General features: G+C 39.5%; 1 protein-coding gene across 2 annotated transcripts in view; it reads left to right on the plus strand.

Annotated features, from left to right (window-relative positions):
* POU1F1 (POU class 1 homeobox 1) overlaps nucleotides 1-16,813 on the plus strand; it is a 181,427-nt gene that overhangs the window by 94,578 nt on the left and 70,036 nt on the right. The gene's annotated exons all lie outside the window — the stretch shown is intronic.

A 16,813-nucleotide genomic window follows, 5' to 3' on the forward strand; every position in this document is an offset into this window, starting at 1 on the left:
CAAAGCCAAACATGTTTGGTTCCCTGTGGTACGAGTTTCTTACACTGAATGCATGGAAAATTGGAACTTAATAGTTTCCAGTTTTTAAGAAAAAAGGGGGTTTCCTGCATTACTTACACTTCAATTCTTGGTAACCAGGCATGGGTTGCTCCAAAAAGTCTTTGAGCTTTCATTATAAAAGCTGTGTGTATTCTATAAAGATATACACACACAAAATATTTTTATGCTTCCCTAGAAAATAACCCCTGTAACAATCAAACCAGAAAACTGTTCAAGCTCTTTTCTCCATCCCTAGCTCCTACAAGGAGGATTTACCATTTTGGAATGGAGAGGTCTCTAAGCTACTCTAAGCTGGGCCAAAATAGAAAGATACAACATGAACAGAAAAAATGTGCACAATGTTCACAGGGGGAGAACTTCCAACAAGTTACCTTTTTTTTTTTTATACTTCCATGGAGCAAAAAACCCCCACAGATGACGCTTCAGAGATAGGTTGTTGTCTGTGATGAAAATGTTGGTTATTTCGGGTTGTAATTTGTGATTACAGACAAGGGTCTATGCTAAAATGGGCAGTGCAGTGGAAAATTGAGGGGAAGATTGCAGATGGGAGAGTGCGATACTTTGAAGCATGGATTGAGTCAGCTCTTGGCTTACTCCTGTACTTCAAACTTTCTCTGGAGTGCAAAACTAATCTGTTAGTGTTTGACATTACAACTAGAACTGCTTCCCTGGAAATTTACAGGGACAGCTAAGTACAGCGTTTCTTTTATTTCCTCCTGTTACTAAAAAAGCAACAAACCAACCCTTCCAACCCACTTTTCATAGTGGAAGACTGCTTTGTATGAATTTATTAAGAAAAGTTTCTTTCAAGTAATATGTGTGTGTGATCATTATGACTTTACTCCAAAAATAGCAATGAACCGTTTCTATTTGCTTTTCTAGGCCAGTCATACTCAGTGAAGGACTGGCTGCCTGAGGCAGGTAGGGTCACAGTTGCCCAGCAGATGTATCTGTAGCTGATGGCTTGCTTCTGTAAAGGTAGCTGCCAGCTAATTAATTCACCCTGCATAATTTGAAGTAGGATCCTTAGCACCATTTTAATGGAGCTCTTTGTCAGCTTAATAGGGTTTATAATATGATTTTACACAAGAAATCCATGCATACCAGGAGCAAAAAACCACCCCGATTCCTCTTTCAGGGTAGTAATAGCAAGCAAACAGGAAGACTGGATTATAATTAAATAAATTACTTTTCCTTTGAATGCAATGTCAAAGGTTTAATGAATTGAGACCTTACACTTAAAATCCATTTTAGAACATCAAATTCCTGTGAGGGCAAAAAGTCTCTGTGCATTATTACAATGTGGAACAGATGACCTTCTAATTTTCGTTGTTTATAGTATAGGGTAAGATTGGCCTGCGTATCTGCCAATGAAAGAAATAAATGATACTACTGCCATTTACCTTGTATTCAGTTATCTCTTGGGAGAAGCAGAGAGGAAGGGAAAATAAAGAAAATTCACAAGCACATACAACGAAATCTGAGTGTGGTTTAAACACTTAATAGTGGTGTAAAATATGTAGATTAAAACCACAGGTAAAATGTACTGCACTGACTCAGTGGAAAAGTGTATTTAAATTTTACCCTCATTGGGATCTGTCTTCCCTTCCTTCTGTGATAAGTGATGCAGAGAGAGGCCTGATGTAAATACAGCAGGAGACTGGCAGCATGGCAGGTAAATAGCGGCTGCCTTTCTTTCTGAAGCGTGTCGTGGCATTCAGCAACGTTTCTTCAGTGCTTAATCTGCAGTCTTGATGTATGTGTCTAGACCTAAACAGAATGAAAGAGGGAAGGAAATAGTTTACAGGACATCTGCTAGTCCATGACACATTCTGTTTGGAGGTCAAAATAATTTACAGCGCAGTAGGATTATAGATGCAGCTTTTATGAGCAGGGAGCTCTGTTCTGTGCCAGGTGCTCACGCAGATTCTTCTGTGGCAGCAGCATGAGAAAAAGCAGCTTGAGTGATCAGAAGTGTTAGAGAAGCAGCACACGGCACCAGCAGGTATACTGCTGCTGGCCAGACTTCCACACTCTCTAAAAGATCACTCACCAAAACTTTCCTTGAGGGTCATGCCTTGTTGCATTCCTTTCTTTTTCCCAGATCAGGATGTCCAGCTCTGGTGCCTAATTCCTGCCAGGCTTCTGTCTCTCCAAATCCATTTGCCTTTTCCTAAACCTGAGCTGGTCCTGTATGCTCCAATGGAAAGAAAAGTCCTCAATGTGGCTGAATTCCTGAGCCAGCTTCTGCAGTGTATACAGCCACGAAGGTGCAGGAGAAATGCACTCCAGAGAAGGCCACAGCGTTGCCTCCACACAACACAATGTCTATTGCTCCTATGGTAGGTTTCTTAATATGGATTGCTGCCACAGAGAAACTTCTTTCCTGTTGTAGAGAGCAATGCTATGGTACACGGAGCCCAGAAAACATCTAGCCATTTAGGGGTGCTACGCTTCAACTGCCTGACAGCTGCACACCTCTGATAGCAAGGGTCTTGCCTGCCACAGCTTGGTGTTTGGCATCAACCTGAGAGGGTTTGCCTGAGTTACTGCCCCCATTTTTTCACTGGGACAGAACAAGAGATAGTGACTCTTCAGCCTGGGACTCGGGGTTTTCCTGTCTTTTGCCCCTGGTCTAAAGCAAGCTGTTGAGGGACTCGAGGCTGGGTACCTCCTGGCCCACAGACGAATACCTGCGGTGTTGGGTCATTGGGTGTTCTTCAGTCACTCTCATTAAGTGCTCATTATCAAAATACATCAATTCTGTGAAATAGTTTTTTAAAATAAGAAAGAATACCCCACCCCCTCAAAAAAAAAAACAAACTAGTTTTCAGAAAAGTATTTGAGAAATTTTCATCCACTTGTATTATTCACTTTCCTAATTCAAAACTGACTGCATTTGCTCCAGTCAGTTACTAATCTAATTTGCAATACTGAGAACTGAAGATTTATATAATTTGATTGAACTGAGGTGATTTTGGCCAGTAAGTACTTGCTCATCAGAGCTTGCTACAAGATAAAAGTGTCAGGCTTTAATTTTGTTGAGCATATAAACTTAAAAACAAACCAAACCAGGACTGTTGCGTGTCTCTGAATACTGGGCCTCCTGGTGTTATGGTGGACCAGGGGCCGGGAGCCGCAGGTCCTCCTCATAGCAGGGGCATCAGGGCAGGGTCTGGCAGCCAGGGCCTGTCCTGCTGCCCCAGCTGGGGAAGCTGGGGGTCCGGGGGTGGCCCAGGCATCAGGCACCTCCCTGAGGCCAGGCCAGGCTGTGAGCCTGCTTGTGGGCCCAGCCTGGTGGCGGCCATGGCCAGGCACGGAAGGGCTGAGATGCCGTTGGGCTGTAGCTCAGGCAGGGATGGAGCACGGGAGCCTCAGCCGAAAGCAGCTCCCAGCGGCGGGGGTTGGCCCTGGTCACAGGCTCCTTGTCACACAGCACTGTCAGGGAGCCCTGTTGCCATGGCTGTGGTGGGATGGGGCCCCCCTGGACTGTGTGCATTAAGTGGGCCCTGAGCCCTCATGGGCATTTGCTCGAGACCCTTATGAGCGTGGAGAACATGCTCGAGGCCCTTATATCTGGGAAGGAAATGATGGCGTTGACTTAACTATGTGGTTGGGAGTGAGCTCTTCCATAAATGCAGTGACTGTGACCTTACACCCTGTGACACCATGACATGGCATTATGCAGCTTTACTGTCTTGGGATTTGACTGAACTAATGGAACTTGCTTGCACAGATCCAAGGTCTGTGAGATCACTGTATAAATGTCCTATGCCATTAGCCTCTGCTTATGTCAGACTATTGCTGTAAGCAAGAAAAAAAAGAATGGCTCTGAACATAATCTGATATTTGAAGGCAAGATTTAAAAATACCACCGTATCAGCTGCGTGCTGCTACTTTATTCACAAACCTGAGACAGACACTGTGGTCCCTGTAAACAGAAATACCTTCTCAAACTGACACTGTATTTTTTTTTCCTTGGGTGTACTTGTTCTCGTGGTTACTACTTAAACAGTAGATTCTTACACCACCTGTAAAGAATGAAGTGGAAAAGTGTATAACAACAATACTCTATTTTGCTGTTTAGATTGCAACCCCGCATTGAAAAATGCATGTCTCCAGCTCTGGCAGTAGTGCTTTCTCTGCTTCGGGGTCATTAACCAGCAGACTGAGGCACTCTCCTTCAGCATTGGAGATAACTTCAGTATATTCCGTTTGATTTATTGTGTTTTTGGAAGGACACAATTTATAAAACCTACACAATTATTTGAACAGGTTTCTCCTTAAGACAAAATACAGTCCAGTGGTATGCACCTGTGAGTTGGCAGCTTGACACTAAGAAGCTTCAAAGATCATTGGGGCAGAAATACAGAAAGTTTTTTTGGGCCGGGGTGGAGTGGACTGAAGTGGCAGGTAACATGGGTTATAATGAAAAGTAAGAGTAGTAAATGTTTGGATGTATTTGAATTTAGATCAACACACAAAGTAGAAATTGAAGAGCTAGAAGAAAAAAAGGGGGAGGGGAATAATACATCCGAATTAAATTTCTTTTTCAACAGGAAAAAATTGGGAACTTTTTAATGTTTTGTAATTGTTGAAGAAGGGGTAGCCCCTCTCTACATACGGTGGCATAAATGAAGAGCAGAGCATGTTACAGCTTAAAATGTTTTAGTGTTGTTAGTTTGATGGTCTCGATATTTTTAAAGCAGCTTTTGTGTAGTCCTCTTAGAGGTACATTGTAGCAAACCCTACTCCTTGATTGATTCAGTTAAAAACTGACAAATGTTTTTTAACTGTGTAACCGTCTAGGTCATTTGATTAGCCTGATGTTTCAACCATTCTGAAAACAGCATCAATGACAGGAGGCCTGACAGTGACAAGTGACATTTTATTCTTTTTTTTTTTTGTCCTATAATTTGTCAGCATTTATTCATCTTATTCTGCATATATCCCATGATAATACTGACTTTGAATTTTAATTTAGGGTCACCTCTTAGCTTTATTGGAGGCAAGGCATTTTACGTAATACATTTAATGCCCTCAGACAAACTTGAGTGAAAAACTCAGTTTCATCAAACAAGCTTCTTACAATTAATGTAGGGGAAAAATATGTTAGTATGTGGAAAGATGATGTATCTTATGTATCTTCTCCAACTCCAATTTCTATGGTTTTCTGATTTTTTAAATTTTTTTTATTACTATTTTTAAATTTGAAAAAGAACTGTGTGTGAAAACCGTGAGAAGCTTTGTCAGGGGCCTTCTGCTTTTAGCTTGAGGGTCCTGCTGGGGCCTGGGTGTGACCCAGTCACTGTCCCCAGCCCATCTCCTCTTGCTGAGGTTCTGTGGTACAGGACTGCTTGAAGAGGAAGGGCACCACATCACCCTGGTGGACCCGCAGCCGGGCTCTGAGGTTTCAGGGTCAATGCAGGGGAAAGACAAGGTGTCAATAGGGCCTGGTGAGATGCGCTTCACTGATGTAGGAAGATGAGAAGAGCTGAGGAAGGTTATTTGCTGAGGTGGAAATACTGGGAGCTAGAGACCTGAAAAGTCATGCGGAAGTGGAGACAAGGTGATGAAAACATAGGGAAGCAAAAGTTGCCTCCATGAAATGGAAAATGTACGGATTGGAATCCTCTAAAGGGAAAACATTAAAATAAAGGAAGGAAGAGCAACAGAAGGTGAATGTAAATTCTAACAGTAAAGTATAGAATGCTCTTACTATACACCTTGTGTGGGGAAAGGAAAAAAGGAGATGAATAGTGGTGAAGGTAATAATGAGTGAAGAAAACTCGTATCTCTCTCCATGTGCTGCTAAGCTAGTGTTTATTGTGGTTATATCTTTAATTTAAAGATTCCACCTTTTAGAATGTTGGAAATTTTGCTAACATTTGCTGATAAATCCTTTAAATAAATAAAAAAAAAAAAAAAAAGAAAAAGGAATTTTAGGTATTAGGGATCCCTCTCAAGAGATTTATTCATTCTCGAAAGCACCATTTGATTTTTAAAAAAACTGTAGGCTGCTCAAAAGGTCTGAATGTGTGTGAGATTCTGCACAGACTCCTCACAATGCCCCTGACTGAGATTTCTGAAGCTGTGCAGGCACCTAGACCTACAATCCAGAAGCTGAAAACTTGTGGCATCGCATTGTTTTCATTTTATATCTCTGTCTCTGGAGAATATCTCATACTTCAACATGTAAGCATGACCATGGTAGAGACATGACTTAAACCTAAACTTTTGTTTGTATGTCAGCTTTGGCATTTTTTTCAAATCTTTTGCAACTAAATCCAGTAAATAGAGGTAAGATTCAGGATAATGGGTAGAGGAGAAAATGGCTAACAGTACCTCATCCTCTCTCATCTAGGAAGGTAAACTGGGACAGTAAACAATAAAGGTACTGATTGAATGGGATCTGAATGTAGTAGTCAATTATGAGCAATTAATAACCATATGAAGGAAAATACTAAAAAAATCAGCAAGATTATTAGATCTCTCTCTGCAAAGCTACAGTGCTGGATAAACGCCAGAAGTCTGCGTGGCTATTTTGTGAGATATCTTTATTTAGATATTACATTAAATTTTGGTATTGTGGGACTTTAGGGAGATGTCTCATTACGCCAGCATTTACACTGATTTAGTTAGATGTAGCAGCTATTGTATGCTAAAGTATTCCTTAGAGCAGCTGGATGAACTGTATTACTGAGAATAGAAACCACTACTGCATTTTCAGACTGAAAAATTCCCAGCACTGAAGCTACGTATCCCTTGGCATCAGACTGACTGGGCATCTTTGAGCAAATTTCCTTGCTAGGCCTCATTCTAGAAATAAAACTTCCTGTCTTTGTTGCTTTGTTTGGCATGCATTTATTTATTTATTTATTTCTCTCAAGGTTGGTTCCGCTCTGTCACGCTAAGGTTGTTAAAGTTGCAGGCAGAAATCAAGATGTGTAAGGGTCTTTCTTATTCTTTCTTTCTTATTAAGAAATTCTTTCTTATTAAAAGTTAAGTCTATGCTTAGAAATATGAAGGATATAATAAAAAAAGATTGCTAATGTATTTTTTTGCTTGGTAGAAAAAGATGACTTTACTACAGTAAATCCAAATTTTCTATATATATATTATGACTTATTCGGGGTATCTTTCCATTATTAAACTAAAGAGTTCACCTATCATATTGGCAACATTGCTAGGGTCACAAGTCCCTCAAATCTTCTGTCAAAAACCCTAATTGCTACAGCAACTTTATTTATGTTTCACTAAAATCTGTGATGTCAAACCAGCCTAACCTTATGATCCACATTCCAGTCACAAGGCTTTGTCTCCTTGCTTAATAACTGAAAACTCATATTTGTTTGCATCAGAAAGAAATCATCATGCCAAACCATGAAGTTTTAACCAGATAGGCTTTACAGGAACCCAGTTCCTTCCTGCTTGAATTATCAGAATTACCTTATAGATAAAGCTAACATTTTAATTAGATAACTTAACAACACACACCTTCAAATCTTTTGTCTTAAATTTAGAAAGAACTACTAAAATTCTTAGATTTTCTTTAATCCGTCTCTAGCAAGCAATTACTGAAGTGTATTTAACAAATGTTTGGTATCGCTTTAACTCTTTGGATCTCTCCTACCACTTCAAAAGTTTGATTAAAATATGTATATAGATAATTGCCTTATGGATAAACTGCTTAACGTTCAAATGTATTATTGTATCCTTATGGTTTTCGTTGAATGTCAAATGTCTTTGAAGAAGAAATGCCATCATCTCAGAAATTATGCTTGTAAGTGGTTGAGGTTTTTTTAAGAAAATGCTCCCATGATAAAATAGTTTTATTGCTGACCTCTATTTAGTTTTGATGCTTCTTGCTATTTTTAATGTCCCTGATGGATGCAAGCATTTAAGTGGAACTTTACTTAAATAAGGTATCAGCCAATCGTTAGTAGTGCTTTTGTACTAGAAGTTCATAAAGAAAAATCTACCAGAACACCTTGTAGACTATCCTTTTGTACCTTTAGTGTTATATGGTGATTCCTCTTGTAGGTCTAGTTCAAGGCCAGAGCTATGTGCATCCCGCTACAGTAAAAAAGTGGGTATTGTATTCAGGTTTGTCTTAAGTTTTATGCTGTCTTGGTCTGAAGTAAACAGAGATACCACATAAAAATAACAGACCCTATCAGAATTACAGATGTTCAAAGCTTTGGCGCTTCTTAAGAGGTTTAGATGCTGGAATTTGGGCAAAAACGTCAATCTTCCTGTGGTAACTGTGATGATTGTATTTCACAGATGTGACAGCTGAAAAAAAACCCAAACCCCGTATGTAGGCTAGTTGCTATCTGTAAGACTTGTGTGGCTTCTAAATCAAGTTAGTGGTTATTCAGACTTATTTGCTTAAAAATTACAGATCATAAAATAGAATAAGCCTTCAGGTTTTTAAAAAGAAATTATATTACTTTTGAGCCCAAAATGCTCTACTAACAAGTTCAAATGCTCAAATGTGTGGAGGGGAGGAATCATAAAAACTTATAGGAAATGTGTTGGTATGTCCATGCTCCCCACCCCGCTTCCCTCTCCTCGCTTCCCTGAGCAGAAATATGGGCATCTATTTTGTTCAAACTTTGGGCTGTTCCTTCTCATGGGAAAACTTCGATTGATTTCAGGAAGAAGAATCAGAAGTGAGTACCAGTTGCCTACAACACATGTTGTATGTATTATACACAATTCCTTTTTTTTTTTAAAAAGATGTTCAACTCTGCCTTCTGGAGTAAGTGCACATCTTTTCTAATACTTGTAGGAATACAGCAGGATATCCAGGGCAGGAGAGTTGTTCTCTAGATTGTTCAGTTTTGTATCTCCATGGAGGTTATTTACACCCCGAAGTTCTCCCAAGTGCTGTACGGATTTTAGTCATTTAGAGGCTAAGGAAGCAGATCTGGCTGATTCTTCTACAAGTCATTGATCTGCAGTTTCTAGGAGCGTGTTTGCAGAGGCAATAGCAAGGTCTAAAATGACTGTTCTTGCCTTTTTTTCTTGATTTTTGTTTTTTTCAGTAATATATTTGCTAGCAGGAAAGCATGGAACAAAAGGTTGAAGTGCCTTCAATGTGTGAAAAGTGTTCTCCTGCACTTGACTTCTGGACAGAGAAGAGGACTGTTTGAAGCTCTCCAGTCAGATGTACAAAGAAAACTCCCATTGACTTATCTGGGTTTTCATCACAGCCAGTGTTTCATCACAACTTGTTTCTCAATAACTTAATGCTAAATTTTCCTTTAATATTAAATGTCAAAGTTGTGAGTTCATATGATGACAGGACAATTCCAGTTGGAAGGGACCTGTGGAGGTCTCTAGTTCAACCTCCTGCCCAAACCATGGTCAGTTATGAGATCAGAACAGGTTGCTCTGGACTTTATCCCAGACGGGTCTTGAAAATCTCTACAGTCTTTCTGGGCAAACTGCTCCACTGTCTGACATCCTTACCCTGAAAAAGTTTCTCCTTGTGTCTAGTCTGAACTGCTCTTGTTTCAGCTTACTCCTGTCATCTCTTGTCTTCCTGTCATGCACTGCTGTGAACAGTTTGGTTCCAACTCTTCAATGCCTTTGGGCACTGGTAAACTGCTGTTAGATTCCCCTGAAACCAGCTCTTCTCTAGGCTGAACAAGCCCCAGTCCTGTAGCTTCTCACAGGACAAGTGTTCCAATCCCTGACCAACCACCGAACCCTGATGAACTTTGTCGATCTTTGCACCAGTTTGTCGACAGCTGTCTCTTACTACAGGACCCCAAACTGGACACAGTGTCCAGTTGTGGTCTATCAAGTACTGAGTAGAGAAGGGATCATCCTTTCACTCAGTCTGCCATCTGTACTTCTGTTATTACAGCTGAGGATACTGTCGAACATCTTTGCTGCCAGACCATGCTGCTGACTCATGTCCAGGTCCTTTTCTTAGAGCTCCTTCCAGCTTAGCAGTGCCCAGGAAAGGGGGTTGTCCTTTCCAGGGCTTTGTATTTGTTTTTGCTTAATTTCATAAGGTTCATGGCCTGTTCTTCCAGCCCGTCTATGTTCCTGCCTTCAAGTATATTGACTGGTTCCTCAGGCTGGTGTCATCTGCAAATTTGATGAGAGTGCATACTGTTGCACCTTCCAGGTTACTGATAAAGGTATTAAACAGGACAGGGCATAGTACAGACTCCTGAAATACTTCAGTTGTCACAGGCATCCAGGTAGAGTAGGATCCACTAATGACTGCCTTTTGACCTGGTCATTCAACCAGTTGTTTGTTTGGGGTTTTTTTAATCCTTTTAGTTGTTCACCCGTTCAGACCATAATGTTCTAACTTGCATACAAGAATATTGTGGGGAAATAGTGTTGAAAGCCTCCCATAAAACACAATCCAGAAAACATGGCTTTCATGTAAAAAAGTTGTCCATTTTGTTCCAGTTCAATATGACTTAAGATATAAATTCAGGTTTTGATGATTTTTAGTTAATATTTTATTTGGTTTTGTGAGTATGTCATGTTATGTTTAAAGAGCGAGTAAGAAAGATGGCCTGGCTTGGAAAACCTTGATAAAGTTAAGTCACGTGAGGATGTCATACAGGAACAAAACCCATTTAGATGTTGTCAATACCTGCTTTAAAAGAGCTAGCATCTGGTTACTGCATTAAGTGTGTGCTTCTAACTATATGGTCCTCTTTGTCACATGTTTTGTGGCATAGAAGAAATCATTCTGTAGTCATTGTATTAACACTGCTTGATTTACTTCAGCTTTTGCCAGATTGTATTACTTAACTTGTCTATAATTTGTCTGTAATGTCAAGGTCTGGGTCACTTCCTGTTTTTACACGTATTTTCCATTTGGTTATAGTTAGTATAATGGTATAGCTAAATGTCAAGTGTAATTATTTGGCATAGCATTCCTCTGACCATGTGTAGGGTCCCTTTATTGCTGGAGGAGGGTACCTCTGGCAAGCAGCTCATTTCTTCCTAAAATAAATGACAAAAACATCTAAGGTGAAACATGTCTTGAAAGCACCTGTATCTCTCCATTGGTAAGGTAGTCTAAAGTGGCCTAATCATACTCCATCTTTATACTTTAGGTACATAAAGACAGGGGAGGAAAATCCCTCTTTATCTCTTTCCTGAGAATTCTTGAGCATCGAAAGCTTTCACATTGAGTATCTTCACACTGTGAAGATACAGCTGCAGCCCTACTAGCTTAAGATGGCTGAGAATTTTTCAAGAACATTCATATTTGATGTTGTTAGCTGGCAGGCTGCTTCTATGAAGGGACTCCTGAAATATGTGCAACACAACCTATAAATACCTGAGAAGTACTTACATGAATAATTCCTGTTTTATGATAGTGAAGCACAGTTTCAGGCCATGGCTCAGTGGCCAGTCTATTTCACTGGACATTGCCCAGACCTTTCTACCATTCTCCAGCTATTTAAAGAAAATGGAATGCAGATGTATGGAAGAAAAGTAATAAGTTTTTTTCCTTTTTATAAGATCTAATACAATTTTGCATGAAAATATTACTGTGGGGTTTCCAGGTGGTTCAATGAGGAGTGCAGTCAAGGACAACTCATGAGAGTCCTCTTACATGGAGTTAGGAATCCTTCACAGGGAGGCTCAGATATAGTGGAAGAAAGCACAAATCTAACAGATGCAATTAATTTGAGTTGGCTGTTGTGTTCTTATGAAATGAGCCAGAGAGGAAATGTAAGAAAAGAAGAAAAAAAAAAAAACACAAAAAAACAACCAAACAAACAAAAAAACACAAAAAGAAGTAGGCCAAATTATGACCTGGTATAAGTGGGTACAGGTCCATTGGCTTTGCTTGCTTTGTACCATTCTTCAGTTTGACCTTTGGAGCTACGGTTTATCCAAAGAGGAGAAAATCCAAGACCTGAAGTTCTATTTGTCTGTAATTCAAATTATCTTGTTATCCACTCTTATAAAAGATTTCTTTGGTGGTGAAATAAAACAGAGAGTTTGTTGTGCATTGCAATTTTCCCCTGCTTTCAGTGCCTGTATCTTCTGATGAGTTATCTAGATAAGATGGATTGCTCTCCTTTCTTTCTGTTTTCTTAATACTCCCCCATTTTTCCCAAGTAATTGCAGTAATACCTGCAAATCTATTCGAGAGACTTGTAACCAAGAGTGAAGTTTGCAGTTCAAGCCGCTGCTTTCCTCCTGCCACCTTGACTATGGTGATGGATTGGTTTTGTTCTACAACAGAGAATGATAGTAGCCAGTACAGTGATTTGTTTTTTTTAATGGGGTGAGCATTTGTACGCAGGGCTCTCCCACATGTCAGACTGCAATGCAGGCAACATCCATGTGTGATGCAGTAAATGTTTGCACAGGGGTCTGCCTAGTTGCCAGGAGGACACCGGACTGAACACAAAAGCATTTCTTTTGTTACTTGATTTCACAGAAGTAATTTGAAGCTTTCATCTCTTGAGCAAGTATGACTGGGTTAGGTTCTGCCTGTTTTCCATCCATGATATTTGAAGCTTTTCCTGTCTGAACCTTTAAGTATTCTGTTATTTGAACACAGAGAGCAAGGGAGACTGTCTTGCTCACTTTGTAGGAAAGACATTCTGCAATGTGATGAGAGATTCAGCTTCACATCTCTGCTCTCAGTCAGACATATATCTAACCCCTGGACAGCTGTGCTTTTTCGGGGACATCTCTAAAATAGCTTAACCAAGTTCTTTACCTTACTCTTTTCTCTCTCAATCTCTGTATCAAACACCTTCATTTAAATTGCTTCCTTTGCAGAACCAGAAACATGGTTTTACCTTCTTTTGTTCCCTGTTCCTCAGCTCCCCTGGAAAAAAAAAAAAAAAAATAATTGCAAGTAATTGTGGCAGTTACCTTCTTTCACCTACTTCATAAAACACGTGCAAGAACAAGGGAAATGGTAATATCAGGAAAATACTGTGATTAAATAACTGGGAGTGGAAAGTGAGCTTTAATTTCTCAGCCTTGTGCTCAGAATATTTCCATGTTGATTTTCATTCTGTGCAATTCTTGAAGCGTACGGGTTTTGTGCTGAAATACATCTTTCTTCCTCCTCTTTCTGTCACGCTTGCTCATAAATTCTTCAGCGGACAGAAGAATTTAGATGCATAAAGGAATATTCTGTCTTCATTAAATTCAGTGCATAATTGGTATGAACTCTTCTGTATGCTTTTCATTGTAACGTAAATGTAATGTTTCATGAGCAAATCATAAATCCTGAACTTACTGGGAGTAAAAAAAAAGTATTCTTTCTTAGATCATCTCTTAGCTCCAATATCATAGAAACAAAGGAAAATACTATTATATCAGCTTTGGTGGTACTAATGCAGCATGCATCTGCCCTGTTAAACTTCCACTCTAGGAAACTGATCTCTGGTAGGTGGAGCTGCTTTGGAATAGTTTACAGGTCCAAGGAACAAACAGCAGCAAGTGCATGGGGGGTGCTGTGTCATGCTTCTCTGTGCTTAGCATAAAACTGAGCACAGTTAAAAATAAATAAAATTGTTGATCTGAAAGGAAACAAGTCAAATTTAGTTCTGGGTTACTACATCGTTGCACCAGTGTAAGTGAGGAGAGAATTTATTTGAACGTCAGCTGGAGTTTATGCTGTCTTTCGGAAGGTCCGCAGAGTGAACATTACCACCTAGTGGTTGACAGTAGTGAATGGGAGAAAAGACTAGCACGTTGCTTGCATGTAGACCAGGTATTTGCTTTTAAAAGTCTGCCCACCATGTGCAGAGGCTTAAGTATCTGAAAGCAGAGACCTGTTGGGTTTCTGTCCAGTTTAGTCCCTAAGTAAATTGCATTGTACTCGGTAAACACCTTCAACAAGAAAACACAGCACAAAGGAAAAGTAAACTTCCAGTTATGATCAGGAATCTATTTGCCTCAGATTAACAACGGTAGCATAACTATTACTGTTACAGCTGGTGTGTAGTGCCACAAAGTAGGTTCTGCACTAAAGGTGAAACAGCTGCAGCCAGCGTTCTGCCTGGTGAAAACTGGCAACACCTCTGCTGAGGGGCTGGCTGAGCTTCAATTGACTAATAGAAGCTCAGGAACTGAATTTTTGTTCGTCCTTTGCCAAAATGTTGGTTAAAACAGCAATTATTTTTTAAGTTATTTTTAAAAAGTTGAAGTACTTATTCAAATTTTTAAGCAGGTTTTTTATTCCCTAAAAAAAAAAAAGTCTTTTAGGAGTTTAATTTCTCTTATGCTGACAATCCAGTTATATTACTATATGGTATGATATATCAGCTCATTCAGAAGGCAAGAAATTAGGGAGCTTTGAGTCTCTGAAATAGCTCCTGTATTTTTGGTTAAATCTAAGTTCTCCATGTATTCCTAACAAACCGTGGGTTTAAAAAAAAAAAAGAAAAAGGAGTAACTCTCTTCCATTTCATTTGAAAAATCAAACCTGTTATGAGAAGGGATTGGTATTCCTTTTGGTATTCTTGGTATTCCTTATCATCCCTCCAACCTCTGATAAGAGGAAGAAAAAAAGCAGAGTAAGAACGAAAGAGTTTTAAAGAGGAAGATTTTTTCTCTTTTTTTTTTTTTTTGTGTGTGTGTATGAAGAAACTTTTCTTTTTCTATTAAATTCTCTAAAACATTAACCAAGAAATTTAGATGGAAATTTTCAGTTCTGGTACAGGATTTTCTCTAAGTTTAAGCTATTATATCCACTGCATGTATTATCATTAATGTGATAATTTTTGCACCTAATTGATTTTCAGGGATCACCGGAAAATAATTTGACTAAGACTGGCCTGAGTAGGTAGCAGCCTGAAAAGTAGATTGCATGCTTTTTTTATGTTTCTGAAGGCAAGGATAACCTACTGAAATTTTGCTCCCTGCTGGGGCTATCAGATTTTGCTTACATCCCCAGAGCATCTGGAATCACTGAGACCTCAGTAAGTAAGCTAATAAGTACAGGCAAGTAAATTCAGGCAAGAGGAACAAGCTAGAAGCTGAAGTGGAAAAGCTTTCTTTTGTCATCAAGTGTGAACAGTGGATCAGAAACTGGAATAAAAATACCTGTATCCACTCTTATGTGTCTGTCTGTGTGTGCTTGAACCAGGAGGAATAAGGCTTGAGATTGCAATTGATTCAAGACAAGAAAATGAGGCAAAATATTCATTCTAAATACTGAAAACAAATCTACTTGTGTATATATATTTCCATGCTTGTTAGTGTAGTCTTCAGAATATTTTATTCTCATCTTGTGAGTTTTATTTTCTCATGGACCAATTTTAAACCTTTTGCATACTGCAAATGCTCAAAATTGTAAAAATTTCTGTTGCATAGCACCATTGTGATTTAACCCCAGCCAGCAACTAAGCACTACACAGCCGCTTGCTCACTCTCCTCCAGAGGGATGGGGGAGAGAATCAGAAGAGTGAGGAAATTCATGGATTGAGATAAAGACAGTTGAAGTAGTAAAGCAAAAGCCACACGCACAAGCAAAACAAAACAAAGAGTCTATTCACTGCTTCCTATTGGCAGGCAGGTGTCCAGCCATCTCCAGGAAAGCAGGGATCCATCATGTGTAATGGTTACTTGGGAAGACAAAATGCCATAACTCCAAATGTCACCCCTTCCTTCTTCCTTCACCAGCTTTATATGCTGACCATGACATCATATGGTACGAAATATCCTTTTGGTCAGTCAAAGTCAGCTGTCCCGGCTGTGTCTCCTCCCAACTTCTTGTGCACTCCCAGCCTAATCGCTGGTGGGGAAGTGTGAGGAGCAGAAAAGACCCTGACTCCATGTAAGCACTGCTCGTCAATAATGAAAACATCCCTGTGTCAACACTGTTTCCAGCACAAATCCAAAACATAGCCCCATACGAGCTACTATGAAGAAAATTAACTTCATTCCAGCTGAAACCAGTGCAACTACGAATACAGGTATTTCCTCTGGAGAAGATCCTAGATCTCCCCAAACATCTTTGAATATACGCACTAGGATAATGCAAAGGAAAAATACCTGGAGTTTTGACAATGAGATCTGAAGCAATTGTATTTCTATGGTAAAATGAAATTGAAAGTGACTACAAGTACCCGAGGGAGTTGATAAGCATATAAAAGGGGAAGAGGGAATAGCTTTTAAGCAATTATGAAGTTGCTTTATCAGAAGAGATGATACCACATCTGTGTCTTGTTAGAAAGTTAAACTAACTCTCAGAACTAATGTCAAATGTGCTCTGTAGTGAAAAGCACTGTACAAATGAAATCTAACAGCTTGCAAATAAGGCTCTGTAGAAAATGATGTCAAGTTTATCCTTTCAGGTGTTCCTAGTTGTTCAAGTTTCCACTTGTAAAGAAAGCATTGGCGCTTAAACTCCAGAGATCACTGTCTCTTCTGTATGAGACAGGGGAGATGAAGTTGTTGTTTCCTGAGGGCAACATCTCAGTAGTGGTAGATGGCTGGGGAAAAATATGGGACAATTTTTTTTATTGTTATGTTTTTTAGCTGAACTATATAGCTTTCAAATCCTAACTTTCTTAATCTGCCCCCCCACCCTGTCATGTCATCCACACTCCCCCATCCCCAAAGGGATGAGATCTGCAAGAGCAGTTTGGAAACTCTACGTATTTTTCCTTATGCCTTCAGCTGAGCCTCTGTTAAAAGTAAAAAGGATAGCAACATCTTGCTGCAGGCTAAGAGTCTTTAGAAAACTTGGGTATTTTTCAAAAACAATTATTTGTAGAGATAAATACCA

The sequence above is a fragment of the Larus michahellis genome, chromosome 1, assembly GCF_964199755.1.
Source record: "Larus michahellis chromosome 1, bLarMic1.1, whole genome shotgun sequence".
Taxonomy (NCBI): domain Eukaryota; kingdom Metazoa; phylum Chordata; class Aves; order Charadriiformes; family Laridae; genus Larus; species Larus michahellis.